Source organism: Myotis myotis, unplaced genomic scaffold (genome assembly GCF_014108235.1).
Source record: "Myotis myotis isolate mMyoMyo1 unplaced genomic scaffold, mMyoMyo1.p scaffold_m19_p_1, whole genome shotgun sequence".
NCBI classification, from domain to species: Eukaryota; Metazoa; Chordata; class Mammalia; order Chiroptera; family Vespertilionidae; genus Myotis; species Myotis myotis.
Genome location: NW_023416313.1, coordinates 205,578,775 through 205,600,007, shown reverse-complemented (window position 1 = coordinate 205,600,007; position 21,233 = coordinate 205,578,775). Strand labels below are relative to the sequence as shown.

General features: G+C 50.8%; 1 long non-coding RNA gene across 1 annotated transcript; it reads right to left on the bottom strand.

Moving 5' to 3' along the window:
- Positions 1 to 17,185: 17,185 nt before the first annotated feature.
- LOC118658465 lies at positions 17,186 to 20,034 on the bottom strand. Its single transcript, XR_004968330.1, has 3 exons — positions 19,857 to 20,034; positions 18,226 to 19,323; positions 17,186 to 17,643 (listed from the first exon to the last, which is right to left on the bottom strand). It is a non-coding gene; the product is annotated as an uncharacterized LOC118658465 (long non-coding RNA).
- Between the last annotated feature and the right edge of the window lie 1,199 nt (positions 20,035 to 21,233).

Below are 21,233 nucleotides of genomic sequence, written 5' to 3'. Positions count from 1 at the left end.
CCAGTGCCCGTGCTCCACCCTGACCGAGTGACGGCCATTCAGATCATCTTGTCCCAGGCGCTCCCATGAATGGCCATCATTCTCCTCTAATGGGAAAGGCCGGTCACCGTGGCAGCACCCTGGCTAAGAGCAGTAGCTTCTGAGCCAAACCAGCGTTGACACAAGCGCTTCTCTGCCAGTTTCTCGCTTTGTGACCTCAGGCAAATTATTTAATGTCACTGAGCCTTGGTTTCACCTGAAAAGAGAGGAAGTCAGTCAAACTCCTCCTCCAGGAAGCCTACCCCGATTAAACTCTTCCCACCACATTTCTCTAAACAGGACAGGGCTTTGCCATGTCCTGTTTACAAGACAGGTGCTAATTGCTGAACTTTCAGAAGAGGGTTAAAATGATATGTCTTGGTTGAAAAAAAGGGCATGGGGGACCCTTGACCATATTTCATGAATAAAAGTAGCTTCTTGCCTAGCTGGCATGGCTCAGTGGTTGAACGTCAACCTATGAACAGGAGGTCACAGTTCGATTCCTGGTCAGGGCATATGCCCGGGTTGCAGGCTCCATCCCCAGTGTGGGGCGTGCAGGAGGCAGCCAATCACTGATTCTCTCTCTTCATTGATGTTTCTATCTCCCTCTCCCTCTCCCTTCCTCTCTGAAATCAATAAAAATATATATTTTTAAAAATAATAAAAGTAGCTTCTTTTTACCTAGTCCACAGAGTTCGCATATTGCCCTCACACCATTCCCACTGTGGAGCTGGGTGGGGCCTTGCGGTAGGCACTCTAGTTCCTTGCTGTGTCCACAGTGCTGGGCGTGTGGACACTAGTCCTTTTCCCTATGTACCTTAGGGACTCATAATAAAATATGCAAGAGAAATATTTATAGAAATCAGAATGGATGATTTCTCATGCAGCTCACCCCAGCTGCCCTCCCTTCAGAGCACATTGAGAAGTGGGTCCCTTCTCACTAACTTGGCCACCACCACCCTGGTCCCTTTGCCTGCGTCCCTCCAATAGCCCTGTCCCCCTGCTCTCCAACCCTTAATCCCCAACAGAATGAACCTGTTCAAATGCAGGACAGATGACATCACTCATCTGCTCACAACCTGCCATGGCTCCGGCCTCACTCAGAATCAACACACACCAGTGTCCTCCCAATGGCCCGAGGCCCGACACCGCCTGCCCCGCCCCATGCCCTCTCTAACAACACGTCCTGTTCCTCTCCCTTGTTTTCTCCAGGACAGCCTCTCTGTCACCAGATATGTTCCTGCCTCAGAGGCCCTGGCATCTGTCATTTCCTCTGCCTGGAACCCACCTCCTACCAGGTAATTCCATGACTCACTTTCTCACCTTCTCTAGGAGTAGGAAGGCCTGAGCCCGGGTCTGTAGGGTATCTGGTGGGTGGGGGAACCTGGGGAGCCTGGCAAGCCACAGGAGCATGACAGGGACTCTTCCAAAGAGCCAACCAGTGACAGCCCGGTGCAAAGTGATAAGGTTTCCCTTGCGACAACACGGCTGTTGGTGGTGGCTTTCAACTCCTCCCAAGTGACAGAGTCCTGGAGGCCCCACACCCAGGGTTTCTACCCTCTGGTTTGAGGGGTGGGGTAGAGAAGACTTCCCTATTACAGATGAGAAAGCTGAAGCTCAGAGGCATCCCGTGCCCTGCCCAAGGTCACTCCACAAACTACAAGTCCAAAACGCAAGGACCTTTGCTTCTGTAACAGACACGGTTTCTGGGTGTGGTCTCTGAGCTTGAACGGATGCCTGGTTGACTCTAAAGCTAATTGGCCCCCAAACCTAGCTGACCTGTCACTCATTTTGCATCCCTCCCAGAGCCTGGCACGTTGCTAAGTGGGTGACACCTGGTGGGCACCATGTGACTATTGGGTCAGGCTATCAGGCCACAGCAGGTTGTGCTAACAAGGATGCCCTGCATCCCCGCAGGGTCCTCCAACTCCCAGCCGGCAGGCCTGCACCTTTTCTCCCAGCCAGCAGGGGGCGCGCGCACATTTTTCGAGTGGCCTTCTCACCAACCTCCCCAGCCGCGGTTCCCCGTTCTCCCCTCCTGTGATTGAGCCTGTGTTAGGCGTACAGGGGCCCTACTCAAACCAGCCTGTTTAATGTCAGGAGCCTTCAAATTGTGCGGTCTTCCCCAGCAGGCAGCCCTCTGGCAATGCATGTGATCTCGTATGTACTGAGTGGTTCTACACCAGGCACGTGCTAGGCACCTGACAAGCATTATCTCATTTCATCATCTGAGATGCTAAAATGATCCATTTCACAACGGAGAACACTAAGGTACTGTTTTTACCTCATTTTAAAAACGAGAGTGCTGAGGTTTGGAGCTATTAAGTTGGCTTGTCACCCCCACCCTCAAGACCTCCCCTTCCTGCCCCCTCGTGGTGGGCCTGGGTAGAGCAGAACTGGCTGAGGCCTGGGCTGGACTGGAATGAACCCTTCTGAGAAGAGGAATGGCTCCTGCCCCAGTTCTGGCGGGGTTCCTGCCTCCTCGTGCTTTGTCACTGCTCCCCAAACTCTGGGCAGGCCCCTTGAGCTGCCAGCTTTGTACTGTGCCAGGGACACTTCCTTCTGATGTCAATGCCAGCCCCCTGGAAAGTGTCCTGGGTGGTGCCGGTGGGGAGGTGAAGGGCAGCCCTATGGGAGGGAGAGGCATCATAGAAGAACATTAGAACATTACAGCCCACGTAGAACATTCTAGCCCACCCTTCTGCCATTTTACGGGTAAGGACACAAACCCACTCAGGGAGACCACTGGCCCAAGGTCACTCCTTGTGATGGCAGAGCCAGGGCTGGAACCCAGGACTCTGAGTTGACGGTCTTTCCTCAGTCTGTAGCAGATCTTCCCCCCCCCCCACCCCCCTAATATGTTTTTATTGGTTTCAGAGAGAGGGAGAGAGGGAGAGAAACATCAATGATGAGAGAGAATCATTGATCAGCTGCTTCCTGCACACCCCCTCTGGTTTGAGGGGATGGGGTAGGGAAGACTTCCCTATTACAGATTTACAAATGAGAAAACTGTAATATAGGTCGAGCCTGCAACCTGGGCATGTGAATCGAACAGTGACTTCCTGGTTCATAGGTTGACATTCAACCATTGAGCCATGCTGGCTGGGCTTTAGCAGATCATTCTCTCCAGGGCCCGAATTATTCCTCCCCCCCAACTCCCCCCCACTCCCTGGCCATGCTCCTTGTCAAATCCTGCCCCTCCTGCCCCCGGCCCAGCCCTGTGCCTCTTCCACAGAGGGATGTTTCTCTCCTGCGTCAGACCATTGGCTCTCTTTAACTAGTCTGTAGCACATGGATTCTATTCCTGGTCCACTTCCCTCTACTCCCCTGCTGATCTCTGAAACAGTGCCCAGGGCTAGGCCCTGCAATGGATAAGGCGCTGGGCCAGGGGCTCGGACACTTGAATTTGAACCTGGCTGGGTGTGCCTCATGGAGGTCACTTCACTTCTCTGGGCCTCAGTTTCTCCTCTGGTCTAGACCACGGCTTTTCATACTCTGTCCATGGAGGCTGTCTCTGGCCAGAGGAGACAGAGCCCTGCCCCTGCCCTGGATTCAACTGCCCTGGATTCACATTTTTATTTATTTCTTAAATACTTGGGCCTTGCGGTGGAGGTGGGGAGTAGGTATAGAGGCTGAAAGAAATTTGAGGTCCTTTCTGCTCTAATCTTGTTTTTCTTCATGTCTCTCTCACTCCCAGTCGCTGGCAGGAATATGCCACCTTGCATAGAGTATTCTCAATAAATATTTGGTGGACAGAATTGAATGTGGATGTTGAACCTGGCTGGGCAGGGGCGAGACATACAGGAAGTGCACGGCCTGGAGCAGGCTTCTAATGTGAAGAGGGCCTTGGAAATGGGGCTAAAGCTGCCTTGGGTCTGCAGCTTCTGCTCCTTACCTCCTCCAGCTTCCCTCCTGGCTTGCCCGGAAGTGAGACCGCCTCTCTCACAACCCTGCTACGGGGGCCACAATGTCCTCGCACAAACCCTGTTCCATCCCCTGCTGCCAGGGCCGCCCACGCACTGGGCGGACATGAGTCTGGCAGACGCTGGTGTGGCTGAGCTCTCCTGGAACAGGGTCAGAAGGGCCGTGGGGCTGGCATGGAGGGGAGCTCTGTGGCCTGGTCAGCAGGCCCCAAAGCCAGGTGGGCCGCCAGGGCCCAGGGCCCCCAAATGCAGGCCTTCCCAAGCTGTAGACGTCTGCGGGGGCTGGTCTGGGAAGGGACAGGCTTTGTGCTTTTTCGTCAGTTGCAGCCCCTGTTTTACTTTGTGTGGGTATGTTAGTTCTACTTCCAAATCTTGGCTCCTCCTGGAGCTACAAATTACACTCTAGCCTTCACCCTGTAGCAGGGCTTCCATGCCCCAGGGAAGCCAGGGACCACCCCGCTTGTGCAAGTGTGGCTGCCCACAATTAGAAAAGGCTGTGTCTAGCAGTGTTTCACTCTGACCCGGGGAAGAAAAGGCCCGAGAAGAACAAAGGAGAACCGTTGTTAAGGCCTCCAGAAGTTCCATCAGACACTTATTAGCGCAGTGTTTGAGCTTTATTGTCATCGTCATCTTTGTTGTCATTCCAGCACCCGCCCACCTCTGAACGGCTCTAAATTTGACTTTATGACTATCTGCCACATTCTTTGGGTCACTCATCAAGAGTTAGTCATGCATTCACCTCAGATTGTCCCAGCAGGAAAGTCTTTAATCTTGAAGAACCTGCTGTGTTCCAGGCACTGTTAGGGACTTCGCAAACTTTGTTTTATTTCGTCATCACAACAACCCCGTGGGGTTCATCTGTCAGGATGCTTTTGGCTGCAAGTGACAGCAGCAACCTCAGCTCCATTGGATTGAGCCCGTGGTCCCTCACTGAACAATGAAGGAATTGAGGATTGCAGGAAATAGTCCAGAAGTGGGTGGCTCCAAAGCAGGATAATCCAGCTGCTGAACTAAGCTACCAGGACCCAGGTTCTTGCCGTGTTTCCATTCTATCATCTGTAGGGTGTTGGCTTGGTTCTCTGAGTCGTTGTCCTCATCACAGCAAAATGGCTGCTGTGGCCCCCGCCATCACTTCAGACATCACATCCAGCTGCTGAAGGGCAATTGTTTCTCTCATGTTTTAAGAGCAGGAGACTATTTCCTAGAACAACTCTCTACACACACGCCATTAACAACCCTCTCTGCATCTCATTGACCAGAATGGAGTCACAGATCTATCCCAGAATGAATCACTAGCAAGGGAAACTTATCAAGCTAAGTTTACACTGATCAGGATTTCTCCCACCCCACTCCAGGCACATGGACTTCTGGAAAAATAATTCAGAGCACTAAGGAAGAAAGCAGTAGTGACAATTGGATAGCAATCAACAAAGTCTCCCACTGAGGTAATTATTGTTATCTCCATTTTACAGATGGGAAAACTGAGGCCAAGAGAAGTGAAGTAATGCCTTAAAGTCACAGTCAGACGCCAAGTTAGGATTTGAACCCAGAACTCTTTGACTCCAAAGCCGTGGGTCTTTCTACTATGGGATGTACCACGCACTATTCTCTATCTGCTTATGAGTAAGAAAGGTTCTTTTTTTAAAAAAATATATATTTTATTGATTTTTCATAGAGGGGAATGGAGAGGGATAGAGAGCTAGAAACATCGATGAGAGAGAAACATTGATCAGCTGCCTCCCGCACACCCCCCACTGGGGATGTGCCCACAACCAAGGTACATGCCCCTGACCGGAATTGAACCCGGGACCCTTCAGTCTGCAGGCCAACGCTCTATCCACTGAGCCAAACTGGTTACGGCAGAAAGATTCTTATATTCACATCTACCTCAAATTCTTGCTGGAACAGGGAAGGTATAAATAATATACATACGGACTCAATCCTATTTTACTGCCAATAAAATTATATTGCACAAATCTATATTCAGGCGCCTTCTTTTGACTAACATTTACTTAAGGCCTTCTAGGTGATGTGGGGGATAGAAGGTAAGCCCTAGCCTTGAACCACATCAAGTTGCCAGTAGGGAAGGTGTGTAGTTACAACTCTTCGTGACATATGCAGATTGCCATGGAGCATCGAGACAGAAATGCTGGAGGCCAGTTTCATGGGAAAGGGAAAAACAGAGTTGGGTTTTGAAAGATGTATACAAGTTTGCTCAAAGGAGAAGAGGGAAACATCCGTCCTAGGCGGAGAGGAGAGCCTGCAAAGGCCTGGGCTTGACGGTTTACGTGGCAGTCCAGGAACAAAGAGCGGCTTCACATGGTCAGCAGGTAATCCAGGGGCAGGAAGAGGCAGAGAGGGGTTGGAGGCAGTTCCCAAGGGTCTTGTGTCCCAGTGAAGGGGGTTGTTTTGATTCTGTTCTGCGTCTGGAAGACTGTTTAAGCAGGACTGGGAAGTGATCAGATTTGAATGATTTTGAAAACTTGGAACCCCTAATGAACCCAAGTGAATGAGAGTGGGCAATGCAAAAGGGAGGAATGGGTGGCTCGGATACAGATGTGTGCTCCAGATGTGTAGATTCCAGCACAAATTAAGTCACCAAGAAAGGATTAGAAGTTATTTCCCCCGGCATCAGCAATGTGGCCGACTTGGGACTGATGTGCCCATATGGGGATGAGAGGGGTCTTTCAAGGGTTCAAGGAGACTCACAGAGACCATGAATAATGATTAATGATTCTGAACAAACACACTGACGCTGAGATGATTATGAAAAGCTAGCATCTACTGGGTGCTTACTACATTCTAAACACTCAGCGAAGTACTCTGCATGCATTATCTTATTTCAGTCTTACATCTTGTGTAAGATTTAGGCTAAGTTATAGGAAATTGCCAATATGTGATGTATTTATCTTAGGAAAACAGATCAAGAAGCCTGGAGGCTGGCAAGGGTCACATAGTCACACGAAGTTGACCTAGAGTTCAAACCCAGGCCTGTCGGATGAGGACTCTAGTAAGGCAACCCTGAATTCTAATTCTAGCCATCACTTACCAGCTGTGTATCCTGGGACCAGTTTCTTAACCTCTCTGAGCTTCATTTCTTCATCTATAAAATGGGGACAATCACTGAACCTTGTTCATTAGGTGTGGATTAGAGGAGAGGCCGCATTAAGACACTTAGCACAATGCCAGATGCAGAAGGGGTGTCCAATGAATGTTAGCTGTGCTTGTCATCGTTGCATCAGTATTCCAAAGCCTGGGCTGTTAAGCAACTTCCCAGCCTGCTGTGGGGGAGGTGCCTTCTGGAGTCAATGTGTGTTCCCTAGGAAAAGAGATTTTACATGACCAGTTCCAGTGTTCCTGGTAAATAGTCTTCAAACGCACGCACGGTGGGAGGAGAGCCAGGCGCCGTGTCCTCTAGTTTCCAGCACTGCAGGCCCCTGCTTGGTCCTTCCTCTCTGGAGGTCTTGGGTCCTCAAGATACTGAACAAACACACTGACTCTGAGATGATTCCTAAACGTTAGCATCTACTGGGTGCTACTACACTCCACAGGGGACAGGCCCAGGAGGAAGCAGGCTTCCCACTGGAGAGTGGCTGGGGCAGCTCTGTGCTCACTCAGGGCAGCCTTCCTAGTAGCTTTTTCTGCCTCCTTTTCCCATGAACCAGCCTGAAGAAGAGGGTATTTCCGGGAAACCCCAGCTGCCGTTGCTTTGTAGAGCCACTTCCATCGGCGAGGGGTCCTGCGAGTCCCGCTGCCCTCAGGCCTCATGTATGCGCTTTCTGGTTTTGTGTCCAGATGTTTCTGATGCATGCATGCAGCTGTGTGTGTGTGTTTCTGGGCCCAAGTGGAGCAGCGCTGGCATGGGCCGGGAGTTGGCAGCAACATCTCCAGGACACCTTTTACCCATTACATTCCTCGCCTGGGCGGGGCGCCTTCCTGCTGGGTGAGTATTGACTCCCTGCACTTCATCTACATCAGAGAGTGTTCTTTAGGCAGAAATTACAAGACACCGCTAACTTAAGAATAAAGGTCAAACCCTGGCCCCCAGCTGTTCTCAGTGTATCTCTTGGAGGGGGTGGGGGTGCTTCCACTCTCAGACTGCCATTGAGGCAGCCCCGCGAATAAAAGGCTGAAAGAGGCTGAGAACAGGCGGGCCAACTAAACCACACCTTCGGTTCAGCGTTTTTTTGGATGCACACAGATCTTTCCGGCAGCGTCTGCCCTTTTGCTTGGCTGGACTCTTGCACAAGACCTGGCTGCCCTTAGCTCAGTCTCTCTGAAAAACATGTCCAGCCCCCTCCAGAGAAACTCAAAACACAGACACTCCTTATGCATTTTCCTGGAAACATTCTATAGCTCCAGCCTGGGAAAGCTTCCAAAAGTTCTGCCGAAGCAAAGATAACGAGAGAGAGAGAGAGAGAGAGAGAGAGAGAGAGAGAGAGAGAGAGAGAGAGAGAGAGAGAGAGAGAGAGAGAAGCGATGGGGGAGGAGAGAAGCTTGGACAAACTCTCCTGTTGGTTAATGTTCAAGGGAACAGGCTTGGATTGTAGGGAAAGGAAAAAGCAAGCATTTCCCAGGTCAATTTAAACATTTGTGCTGTTTGTTTTAAAGGCAATTTCAAAATAGTTGGCCTCCCCTCCACCCCACCGAGTGAATTTTTGGAATCTACGCAGTGGGCAAAAACTTATCCTTCCTTCCCCCACCTGGAAGGTTTTCACACCAGAGGCCCCACTCATTTCTGGCTTTTAGAAAGGACTTTCCCAGCCCTCCAAGATTCCCTGCCCTCCCTCACCCTGCCGACCCGTAAGGAGTTATTTTTGCTCCACCCTGAAGCAGCTGCATTCCAGCTGTGGCGCTATTATGAAACATTTAGGAATCCTCTGGCCGGAAAGGTAAATGAGGAATGTGTCCTAATGACACCTGGATGCTGGCAGAAAAATCTGTTGACAGAGAAGCACAAGGAACAAGTTCTCGACTTAGGGTTCCTTTTATCATTCTGTGCAGAAGAGCCAGCGGTTAGCTTACTGAAAACGCTCGTAATGATCTTACAGACAAATGTGCTGACCAACCTGAGCCCCCTTACTGTGAAACGCAAGAAAAGAAATTCAAACGTATTTGTGAAGAGTCAAAAATATTTTCACCTACTCATGAGCTCTCATCTTTTGTTTTGAATTTTTATTTATTGATTGATTTGAGAGAGAGAGAGGAATTTGTTGTTCCACCTAGTTATGCACTCATTGGTTGATTCCCGTATGTGTCCTGACCAGGGATCGAACTCACAACCCTGGCACACTGGACAATGCTCCAACCAACTGAGTTACCTGACCTGGGCAGCTCTCATCTTTTTCATTAAAGGCATCAACTTGCTCAAAACAAGCCTTTGGGACAATCAAATAAACAGACCCTGTAAACAGGTTATAGCAGAGGGTGGGAGAGTCTCTTGGGAGGTTCCCATCCCTTCCAAAGGTGGGGCCTTCGCCTGAGGATTCAGGTGGAGAGGGGACCTCACAGACCAACGCACGTCCTTTAATACACAGAGGTTGGCCAGACAGGGCAGGCCGCAGCAATTGGCTTTTTAGGCGGCTGAAGTCCTCAGCAGCTGTCAGAACAACTGCCCCCAAGCCCTCTGGACTGCGGAGTGCTGCAGCATTAACAGGGCCTTTCCCTCAGTCTCCCTGCCATCATATTGCCTTCTGGCACTGCACGGTAGACCTCAGGCTAATGATAGCCCATCTCACTACCTGATTTTAGACCAGCTGGCAGCAGCTGCCGGGTTACACGCTAGCTTATCCAACCCGCTTAATTTCCTGGGTCTTGAGATTCTATACCTTTTCACCGGGCATCATGGGCCACCAAGCCAGACAGCAACAATTAACTGCCATGGGAATGCTTTGAGAAGCCAGTATCCAGGGGGAGGCACTCCACGGAGGCCTCCACTTACTTCCTAGTGTTGAAAGCGGATATGGAAATTTAGTAGGAAAGCTGGTGGCCTCTGTCCCAGGGGGCCACTCACTCAGCTATTGTGAAAGCTTTCCTCTCCCCACTTCTTCCTGCTCCTGCTGTCCCACTTCAAACACTCCCCTCCATCCACCTTTTAACACCTCCCAGGCCACCACTGCCTCCGTCACCCCCACCACCACCACCATCAGAATCAACAACCCAATTCTCACCCAGGTCCTTTTGGAGTGAAGCACACAGGGTTGCCATAGAGAGTGCCTGTATCTGGTCCCCCACCCCCACCCCCCTCCGCATCCCCTACCTTTTGGGGTTTTGAGACCCTACAAGGAAAGTACCAGGAAAGCCTGAAGCATTATCCCTCCCCAAAACAATGGCTTCCAGGGTCTGTGCCAGACACACTCACAGCACCCGAAATAGCCCCATTGTCTTCTTGTGTAACATCCAGGAATTTGGTGAAACTCATCATTTTTCAGGTTACCGATAATGCAAGTCTGGAAACTGAAACAGGAAGGAACACAAGCTGAAAAGGCTTTTCTCCAGCCCACAGCATTTCTCTCTCCAGATGCAATAGTTTTTTTTTGTTTTGTTTTGTGTGTGTGTGTTTTTTTCAGCCATACTTTGGTGGGGTTAAAATTAGCTGGCAGCATTCTGGTCACATGCTAGACAGCAAAACAAAAGGGAGTTGTTCCGCCACAGCTCCTGAAGCAGCCCCAGCAGACCTTCCTAATCCATGGGCTTCTGGGACGCTGCCTCTTCAGGCCCCGGTGCAGAGGAGCCACCCCACCGTCGCCCCTTTGTTGTCCACCCACTGTAAAGGGGCAGAGCATGGGCAGTGCCAATGCTGTTTGCAATCTCGGGGCTTGCCTCCATCTGGGAAGGCACTCGAGAGCCCCAGAATGGCTTTTGCAAATCTTCCCATTTGGAAGAGGAAGGCTGGGGGGAAAAAAAGAAAAAGGAAGAACTGTTGAAGCCAACAAATAAGCAAATACCACAAGGACATGAAGAGAGAGAGAGAGAGAGAGAGAGAGAGAGAGAGAGAGAGAGAGAGAGAGAGAGAGAGAGAGAGAGAGAGAAAGGGTAGTGTCTGAAATGTGAACGCAGGCATCGCCTTCTGGGGGAATGGGCTGCTCTTGGCATGGTTAACACGGGAAATCACATATCCGCACTATGTGCGGCCAGCTCCGAGGACAGATGATCTCTGGACCCTGATAATAAAGGGTTCCTCAGGATCTGCTTTGTTCTTCCAGCTTAAAAACTGTCACCAGAAACCCTGGATGAAAAATACAGCTTCTGATTCATGCGCACAGTCAGGAAGCATCCCTTGCTCAGTACAGAAACTTGTCGGTCAACCTGGGGAAGGAATCACCACCACGAAATGTGCTTTGGCTTGCCAAAGCTCAGGAGCTTCCAGAGCCAAAACCCCAGCTGCCTGGATTGTCTGGAGAAGGTGGGGGCTGGGGCGAGGGTGGGATGAGGGGTGGGGAGAAAGCAGGGCTCTCTGAATCACCTGATTTCTACCCCCCAATTCCGTCCTGTTTAATTCCAAGCTAAACCCACCTCCAAATATCTAGTGGGCCAATTGATCCTAAAAACCGTGTTGAACACTACCCCTTCCAGCTCTGTGCCTGCTGGCAAGGTGAAGCAGATGGCTTCTATTGATAAATGTATTTACTTGGAAGGGGCTGCTTGAAGTCAGGAAATGCCAGCGAGACGAGTGTGCGTGGCTCTGGCCAGAATTGCCGTGACAATCATAAGCAGACACCCAGACAGTGTCAGGTTGAAAGAAATCGCAGCTAAGCCCCAGGAACCTGGGGCATTTTCCATCCTTCTCCCGTCTGGCTCCATGTCAGTCTCATTTGGTTCAACATTCTGTGGTATTCAAAGGTTTGTATGAGCCATGGAGGGCCCGCTTTCTCAAAAGGGGTTCATAAACCAAACAGGCCTCTCACTTGGACCTCATCCTGAGGCCCTCATTATCTAGACAGACCCAAACAGAAACTCCCACTGCCTTGGAGCCCAGCACATAAAATCCTCTTTAATACACACACACCATTTTTTTTTTTTTCAGTGGAACGGCCTCAAGGTGTTAAAAGTACATAAAGGTCTGAAAGCTGAAACCTTAGATAAACAGTGTGCCGAAATATATTTAGCAGAAAATATTGAAAGCCACAGGAAAAATATGTTCTCTTCCCGGGATGTTAACAAAGGTTTAGGTTCAGGAAACCTTCAGGAAATAGCGCGTTGGGTTGAGGAGGACTACTGCTCAATGTAAATAAATCACTAAACCTCTTTGGCCTCCGTAAGCCTTGGCTGGAATGGAGTATTTCATTTTTTCCCCATTAAACAGGCCACCCGGAGCGTTGGCATTATAGACCTGAACATGGACCAAATCTGAATGTGCTATTTTGTTTCTGTGCATTGAATCAGTCTGTGTTTCAAATAGCAGCTTGCGCAAAATGGGGGGCCGGCCATCCAGACTGGCGCACCCTCCCACTCAGCATAAATGATAGACCTGTTTCACCTCAGATCACCCAGTGTCTTGTCTCCGACAGAAACATACCCTCTGTTGTTGTTGCCCAGGGTGATGTCATGCTCATTCTAAACCCCGAGGTTCTAAAAGGACTCGGTTGCCTCTACAGCAATAAGATGCCTTCAGATTTCCTGCAGATTTCCTGCCGTCTCCGGCTAGGGACGGAGAGAGAACTGGAAAGGCCAGGCAGCCACTCTCCCCTAAGATGGATGCTGCATGAGGTAAACGGCTGGCTAACGTAGCTGGCATCTTTGCAGTTCCCAGTTGCCAGCAAAATATTATTAAAAAGATAAAATACACGCAAACTGTGCAGAATGTAGGGCTGCTGTGTTTACATCCGGGTTTTGATGACTCAAAGACTTACACTTGGACTTGCTGAAAAGCTCTATTAAAAACACAGCTTTGTGCAAGCCCCCAGGGAGCAGGAAGCAGGGCGGGTGTGTGTGTGTGTGTGTGATTGTTTGGGTGGGGGTGGAGGTGCGGGTGGAGGGGGTGGTGACCTGCCCAGGAGGGTGCTTAGTCCTGTGGTCGCGGCTGGCACTTAAGACCCGGGAAATGCCTAGAGGTTAATCTCCTCTCCGCTTCGGAACCAGGGAGAGGAGGGTTAACCTCTTTCCAGAACATTTATTTCACCATCTCACTGACGAGAAGGAGGAGGGGCGGAGGGAGGGAGAGCGAGAGCCTGCCGCGCCGAGAGGCTGAGGATCACAAGGCCATTCTGATAGCCTCCTGTCCCCATGGCAACTGCAACGGCATTTATCAGTTCCTTCTGCGCACAGGCACAGCAAATCTGCATTGCACATGGCAGGCTTCCAGCATTTCAAATGAAAGAGCACTTTGAACGGCTGCCAAGTTTGGAAGGAGCAGAACTGTCAGGGCTGCTTAAAGCTGGCAGTTTATACTGGGGAGGCTTTCGCTTCCCAGAATCCTCCGGGCCTGGCGAGCTGCCAAGTACTTAGCGGAAGCTAAAAAGTAACTCGCTCCCCTCCCTCCCCCCTCCCCCCGCTCACGCTACCCGCCCTCCCCACGCCATTCACCGCAGTGCTCTCAAAAATTTCCACATGTCCTGTGTCACCAGTGCAGACTGTACAATGAAAACCAGAACATGGGCTGCCCGCAACCGGGCGGTTATTAATAGGGGGTGGGGTGGGGGGCAGGCTGAGATCTGACACTGACAGCCAGGGCAACGGGTCTCCGCTGTACCAGCCATAACCACTGGGTGTCACAGCCCGAGTGTGTGTGTGTGTGTGTGTGTGTGTGTGTGTGTGTGTGTGTGTGTGTGTGTGTTGCAGCCTTAAAAATAAAAGTGAAAAGCTTCCGAACTGTAGACACCCTGAGTACCATGGGCTGGGCGTTTTGCAGCTTCATGGAGGGAGGGGAATGGAGGTCATGCAGGCAGCATGGTTCAGATCCAGCCTTTCCAAGAGCCTTGGGAAAGAGGGTTATTGAGGACCCAACCCGTTTCTGGAGTCTTTCTTGAATCTCGCCGTGTTGTGGTGAAAGCTCTGAGGCCACAGATGGGGAGGGAGGGAGCCTGAAGATGGTTTTCAGTGGAAAGTTTACCAGATAACTTCTGGTTGTCACACTGTCACGCACAGCCCAGAGCACAAGAGCTTCTACTAGCAGAAACTGGAAATTGGCAGTGTTCACTGTGCTGAATTTAAAAAAAAAAAAAAAATTAGAATCTACACTGAGATCAAGGGCCCGGGCTTTATTTTCCAGCACAAATAGAACAAAAATTGTCTGCCGCTTAGGCAGTTGGATAGAGTTCAGGAAAACTATGTCTGGCATTAATTCCAAAGTGGAGGTTTTGGTTCAGGCGAGGCCCATTAATTTCAGTAAACTGTTTTCACTAGTCCAGACCCTGCTGTGCAAGGACTATTTATTACCTTTTGCTAACCTGATGTCTGCAGAGTTGTAAAGCAAAGGGAAAAAACAATCCAGGGTGGAGATATCTATATCTTGGATCAAATGGGTTTTGCACCTTCCCTTTGGGGGCCATGTTTTATGGGGCATTTTCTATCCCTGGTTTTTCTTTATCAGCCGTGTGTGTGTGTGTGTGTGTGTGTGTGTGTGTGTGTGTGTGTTTTAACAGGCATCTTGCAATGAATCTCAGAAAAAAAAATCCTGATGCAGAGGAAACTGGCGAGAGCAAATACCTATCTCCTGCCGCCTTCAGAAGGGCACCTCCCAGACACAGGGATGTTTTGTATGCCTGTCCCTAAGCCTCCAGGCTGCGGGTCCAATGCAAAGCCCTGACATGATTCACCCTGATGATCGGGTCTAAAATACACCAAGACAGTCCATTTTGGCATTTGTTCTCCCTTAGGAATTTTACTAGCTGCCTTAGAAAAGCACATAAATTGCTTCCCCCTCCCTCTCTTTTTTCCATGCCTCCTCTCTTCATCCCCACTCCCCCCCCCCCTTCCATCTTGATGTCATTTCAAAGGGAAGGATGAAAAGGGGGGATTTGTCAGGCAGTCAGGTTTGTGAATGTGTCTTTCTAGCCCTCAACACACACACACTCACACACACACACACACACCCCTCAGTTGAGAATGAGAATGTTAATCAGAATTAAAAGCCAGTCAGTACTGTTAAAGCATCAAGACGAAGACTTAGAGAGGGGAGGGTGGGGTGCAGGGGCAGAGGGAGTGGGAATGAAATATAATTCAGTCCTCTGCCTGACTTGCTAAAAGAAAGGAGGGGAAAGGTAACACCAATTTGGTCAGCTTGTCAAATGTCAGAATTATTGGTCTTTCCTTTTAACCACCCTTCCACCCGCCCTCCTCCGCCCCGCCCCAACACAGCAAGTTGTGTGCCTTTCCCAACTGTGATTAATCTGGCAGAGGCTAGAAACAGGAGTAGGCTTCTTGGCTGCCCGTTCTGATAAACAATCTGTTCTTGGGAAGAGTAGGTGAAGGGGGCGTCAGGGTGGGGGGGTGGTAATCGGTGGGTCTGGTGGGGGAGGGGAAACGAAGTGGGGTGCCGGAGGCCAGCCCAGCTAACCCTAGCAGAGGCCCGCCCTCCCGGAAAATGCAAGTGCCCTTCCTTTGAAGCGCGTCGTTTGGGGTGGGTCAGGTTTCCTGCCCTGAAGAATGTGAGCAGAGACAGTGCGTCCATTCTTGCTGCCAGTTCCCAACGTCCAGGAAACGTCAGAGGGACAACGAGGGCTGGGGGAGGGAGAGGCGACGGGAGGGGAGGGGAGGCCGCGCGCCCCGCGATTTAGGACCCGTTTTGAGCGCTCTGGGCGCTGAAGACCACAGGCTCGTGTGCACAGAGACGTGTTTGCCCTGGGAAACCGAGGCAGCCGCGGGGAAGGCGGGGCGGGGTGGAAATATTGGAAAACGGATCTGGGAAAGCCAGAAGATGTTCAAAACAAAAGGAGGGACTACTTTGCGGCTGCGGCGGAGGTCGCTGGTATCCAAACGCTGTAGGCCAGCAAGCTGGCTGTGGATTTTGCAGCGAGTTTATTGTGTGGGCAGCCAGGCAGAAAGCGGCAGCATGAAAAAGTGGGGAGGGGGAGAGTCCACGGTTGAAGGGAAATCAGTGCCGCGAAGGCTGCGCATGGCTGGGAAATGTCACCAAGGAGAGTGCAGTGGCATCGAATAAAAGATGAATAATTGGCTACCTTTTGGGAAAAGAATGGAAAGATATTAATAAAGGCGAGAACCCCGCTTCTTCTCAGCCTGAAAAGCAAATCCATCTCTCTCCTCTTGCCTCTTCTGCCCATCCCAGCGCGCAAACACACACACACACACACACACACACACACACACGCCCCTCTTGTCTACCTTACATCCAAGAAGCCTAGGCCAGGCTCTCGCTTTCCTTTGGATTTAATTACATGAAAATGCTGAACAAAAACCTGTAATTACACCCTTAGTCCCTGCCACTCAGGCGAAGCACACTTCCTGCCTGGTTTTGTTTTTTAAGGAAGAGGTCATTGCCTCTTTTCTCTCTTAAATTGACCAAAACAAAAAAGTAAAAGCCCCAAATAGATCCAGCGGTTCCAGTCTTCAGCACCACCAGAGATTTGGGGACACTCGGTCCTGGCCCCCTAGGAGAGAAATGAGAAGGAGACAGCCTAGCCTTACTATTGTCTCTCTCTAGTGCTTAGGTACCAGGTAGTCACTGCTTCTTTGTCCTTCAGCCTAGAAGGACAGAGATGCCAGGCTGGCCACCTCAGGAAGAAACCCACCAAGAGCAAGATGAAGGGTGTGGATAGGCCTCAGCACCAGCCTCACTTTCCAGCTATTTCTTTTTTACAAAGAAGGGCTTAGTGCTGGAAGAGATTCTTGACAAGGGCCACCTTTCTAAAGCCCTAGGCATTAGCATACAGAATTTTCACATGCGCCCCTGAAGGAAGGAGGATAGGTTTTAATATCAACACTTGACAGGGAAGGAAGTTGAGGCCCAGAGAGAATAAGTAGATGGCTCTAAATCAGTCATGTGGCTGGTGGGAGTGTTGAATAAGTGCCTCTAGTGACTTTTGGGCTATTGCATCAGGAAACTAGGACATCTAGAAGGAAATGGAAGCTTCTAGATTTGGGGCTGGAGCTAATTTGGCTTGGTTGGTCATTAAGTCCCCAGGACTGAGAAAGTGCTCTCTAACTAAATACTTGAATAACTGGATGGATGGCAAATGGGAAAGCTCAAGGTAAGGAGTTGGGAATGGAAACCTACCAGGCCATCTGGCAGCCAAGTTTTAGCTTTGAAACAAAATGTAAGTGATGAGGGTAGTTTCACACCCACTAAGGACACATCAGACTTAAATCCTCTGGATCTGGCCAGAGAGGGAAATTCAGGTTAAAGCATGGTGGTCCTCTAGATGAGTCAGGGTTGGGGGCCACCTGCTCCCTCAATTTCTAGCTCCAGTGATAGGTAAGCCAGGTTTTTTGTTTGTTTGTTTTTAATTATTTATTGACTTGAGAAAGATAAAGGGGGGGGGGGGGAAACATCGATTTGTTGTTCCACTCATTTATGCATTCATTGGTTTATTCTTGTATGTGCCCCGACCAGGATCTAACCTGCGACCTTGGCCTATCAAGATGATGCTCTAACCAACTGAGCTACCAGGTAGGCCAGGTTTGACTGTCAGGGTTATAGGCGTCCCCTAGACTAGAAATGCTTTGAGGGCAGCAGCCTGCCATAGTCATCAAGTGGTCTCCAGCTCATGTGTAGGACGGTGGGTGTTCGCACAGTAGGTATGACCTGAATTCGGTGAGAACAAAGGGTTGTTACTTGTGTCATATGACCTCCGGGTCTGGAAGAGGTTCCTTCCATCATAAATGCACCCTGTCCACGTTCCTCCTACCCTTCATCATTTAGCCTGGGTCCTCCTTAGGTGTGGACATCTAAAATGCAGTCATCATCCCGCCCTGGCAGGTATGGCTCAGTTGGTTAGGTACCCTCCTGTGCACCAAAAGGTTGCCAGTTTGATTCCAGTCAGGGCACATGCATGCCCAGGTTGCTAGCGCCATTCCCAATAGGGGGTGTGCAGGAGGCAGCCTATCAATGTTTCTCTCTCCTCCCTTCCTCTCTCTCTAAAATTCAATAAAAATATTTAAAAAAATAAAGTAAGATGCAGTCATCCCCGATAAGAGCAATTCACTAAAGTTCCTAAATACTTCAGTGGGTTCTAAGGCTTCAGATTTTTCTCCATCACTTCTACTTAGGGAGAGAGAAGTCTCAGGGGATGCCAGGGAAGCATGGCTACACAATTTTACTCAAAGCTACCTGAAAATTGATTTTAACTCCAAAATAACTGGTGCTAGTTTGTGCATAACCTTGTACCTGTTGGGACAGCACTGGCATTCTTCATCTGTATACTCCTGTAGAGAGGCATTTCACTTTCTTGCCATTTCATAGCCGCATCTGGGATCTTTCCGCTCACCATCACCACCACCAAAAAAAAAAAAAAAAAGCTAGCAACCGGTGAGGTAGAAGAAAGAATGCTGGGTTTAGAGCCAGAGAACCTGGTTTCCAGTCATTGTTGACCAGCTCTGGACCTGCTTTCCTCACCTGTACTGGAGAGTGATGAAAGTAACACCTACCTCACAGGGCTGCTGTGGGGATTGGTGAGATAATGTCTGGGAATGCACTTCAGAGCTCTAGACAAATGTTGGTCATTACATTGTTCATAATAATCTCTTACATTTGATTAAGTAAGTACATTATAATATTGTATTTTTCACACAGACCAATGAGTCAGGCAAAGGAGGCAGTGTAATGATTCCCATTTTACAGACTGAGAAACCGACGAAAGTTCAAGTCATTTGCTCAAGGTCAAACAGCCATTAGGGTCAGCCAACTCCAAGTGGAACAAGGTCATGTAAATATGTACTCAGTCCTAAGTGTCCTCCCTTCCTCCTGAGTTTCGGGTTGAACCGCCCAGCTCAGGCAAGTCAAAATATTTGGAGGTCCTGGTCCATCCACCCCAACCAGGGACTGCAGCGATCCCTGCCCGCCACTAACAGACTTGACCTAGGGACCTTGAGGCCGCTGGGAGGGCTTCCCGTTCTGAGGCCCCGCCTTCTGGCGGCCCCAGCAGGAAAGCGCCGGCGGCGACGGGTCTCCGAAGCTGGCGGGTGGAAATCCCCAACTCTGGCGCGGGCCGCTGGGAACCCACTGGCACTCCTGCACCCAGCCGAGGCCCATGAGCCTGCGGGGTGGGGTGGAGGGTCCCTGGGTCTGTGCACCTGTGGCCTTGACAGTCCCAGCCAGGCTCTCCACCCACTCTGGCCCTCCAAGCCCTCCTTCCCAGCTACCCCCCTTCTTGGAGTGTGGGTGTTTGTTTTAACCCAACCGGGTCAGTGAATGGCACCCTTGTCTGGAGCTTCCTCTAGGCCTGGTCCCTGGGAGGCTCATTCCAGGCCTTCTTTATTTTTGGACCTAAAAAAAAAAAAATAAAAAATCAGCTTTTGCTGAGGACAGCGCTGGGCTCCCCCGGGCCCTGGCACGCTGGTAAGGAAGGGAAACGGGGAGGAAGCAGGAACCAGACGCGACTCCCCCTGATCCCCCCCACCCCCACCCCCATCCGCCCCGCGTCTCTTCACTTCCCTGCTCTGCTTCCCGCCCCTTCAGGAAGAGAGCAGTCAGAGATCTGATCGCTCGCTGCGGCTGCTGCGCCAGCACCAACCAACCACTACGTCCTCCTTTTCCTTCCACCCAGTTTTGAAGGGAGCGCCCGGCGGCCGGCGCGCCCCAGGCTGGGCAGGTCTTAGCGGGTGGCGCGGTCTCCCCTCCCCGGAGGTTCTCAGCGAATCACGTTGTTCCTGGGATTTCACGGTCGAGTGGCTCTTGCGTAACCCTACGTCCTGGCCTAAGCTAATACTTTTTAAAAATTTTAATACCAGAATTAATCCTTTAGGAAACGGCAAATACTTCCGCCCCCGAACCCGCCCCGGAGGAAATGTGTAAATTACCATGCTGACTCGATTCCCTCACCCCACAGCCTCGGGCGTTCCTGGCAACCGGGATGGGGGCCCTTACAGAGACCGGAGGAGCGCCCAACCCAGACGTTTGTTTTCTTCTACTCCGAGGCCGCTGAGCGGGAGGCGGCTCTAGCTCTAGCGGGCAGAAGAACCGGGTCCTACTCAGGGCAGGGCTGAGTGTTACCAAAAAAGGGCTTTCTCTTGCCCGAGCGCTTGGCAGCGCGCGCTGCAGCGGGGGTGACGCGAGGTTCAGCCCGGGCCTCCTGGAAGACCCAGCCAGCTGGCTGCAGGGATGCCAGGCCTGAGTCCCCCGCCAGATCCATCTCGGCCACAACGGGCGGGGGCGGGAGGAGGAGAGAGATTGCAGGGAGCTCAGAAGTGCCTGGGTGCGCTGCGACCTTCTCACCCCTAATGTCGGGTTGTGGCCTCCGGAAAGGCCAAGTGGAGAGCTGACCTTGTGTTCCAGTTAAGAGCGGGGTTCTCTGAGGGTGCCAGCTCAGATCGCAAGCCGGGGGTGGGGGTGGGCGGGGGGAGCAGTCACCATAGAAAAGACCTTAAGGGACGGCTGCAGGCCTTTCTTTCCTCTTGCTCCTGGTTGAGTCTTGGCTCTGCTGGCCTCTCAGACCCCAGCGCCAGAGTAGTCCCTCCCGCTCCATCTGATGTCTTAAGTTGAGCAGCGCCTCTGGTTCTCCCACTGGCCCGTTCCTTCCCACTGCGGACACAGTATTGTCATGTGGGATTCAGGGAAAATCTATCTCCAAAACCTCGGTGTTCTTCCCTCTCACAATCGCTGGCACACCCCTAAACAGGGCCATCTCAGACAAGCAATGGAGACAAAATTTATCTCCATAAAGGATGCTTATTTTTTGAGGGCGGGAAGGGTATCAAGAGAGCTATGCTTTTTAAATTAAAGAGTTAGGAGACTTTAATGGAAGTTTGTTTAAATGCATGTTTATTTATAACTTGGTAAGTTGGTGTGTGTGTGTGTGTGTGTGTGTGTGTGTGTGTATCCTTTAGTAACAGGGAAGAGGAAGACAGACAAGGAGATGGAGACGTGTTTGCGCATATCAAACATAACACTATGAGAGAATCCAACTTGCTTTCTCTAGCAGCCTGGCTAGAGGGTTGGGGCTAAGTTGCTAATCCTCAGTATTTTTGGTTTAATAAAGGGATGGGCTGTACAAATATTAATGTAAAGAAATGGGGAGACCAATCTAGCCAAAGCAAAGAGCCCTGAGTTTTGGGCTGACCGGGCTGTCACTCCATTTCCCAGCCCTATGTTTTGACTCACTCCAGGGTAGCTGTGGTGTGGGGAGGGCTGAAGTCTGGGAGGGTGAGGCAAGGTTCCTGGAGCGGCTCTTTGCAGAG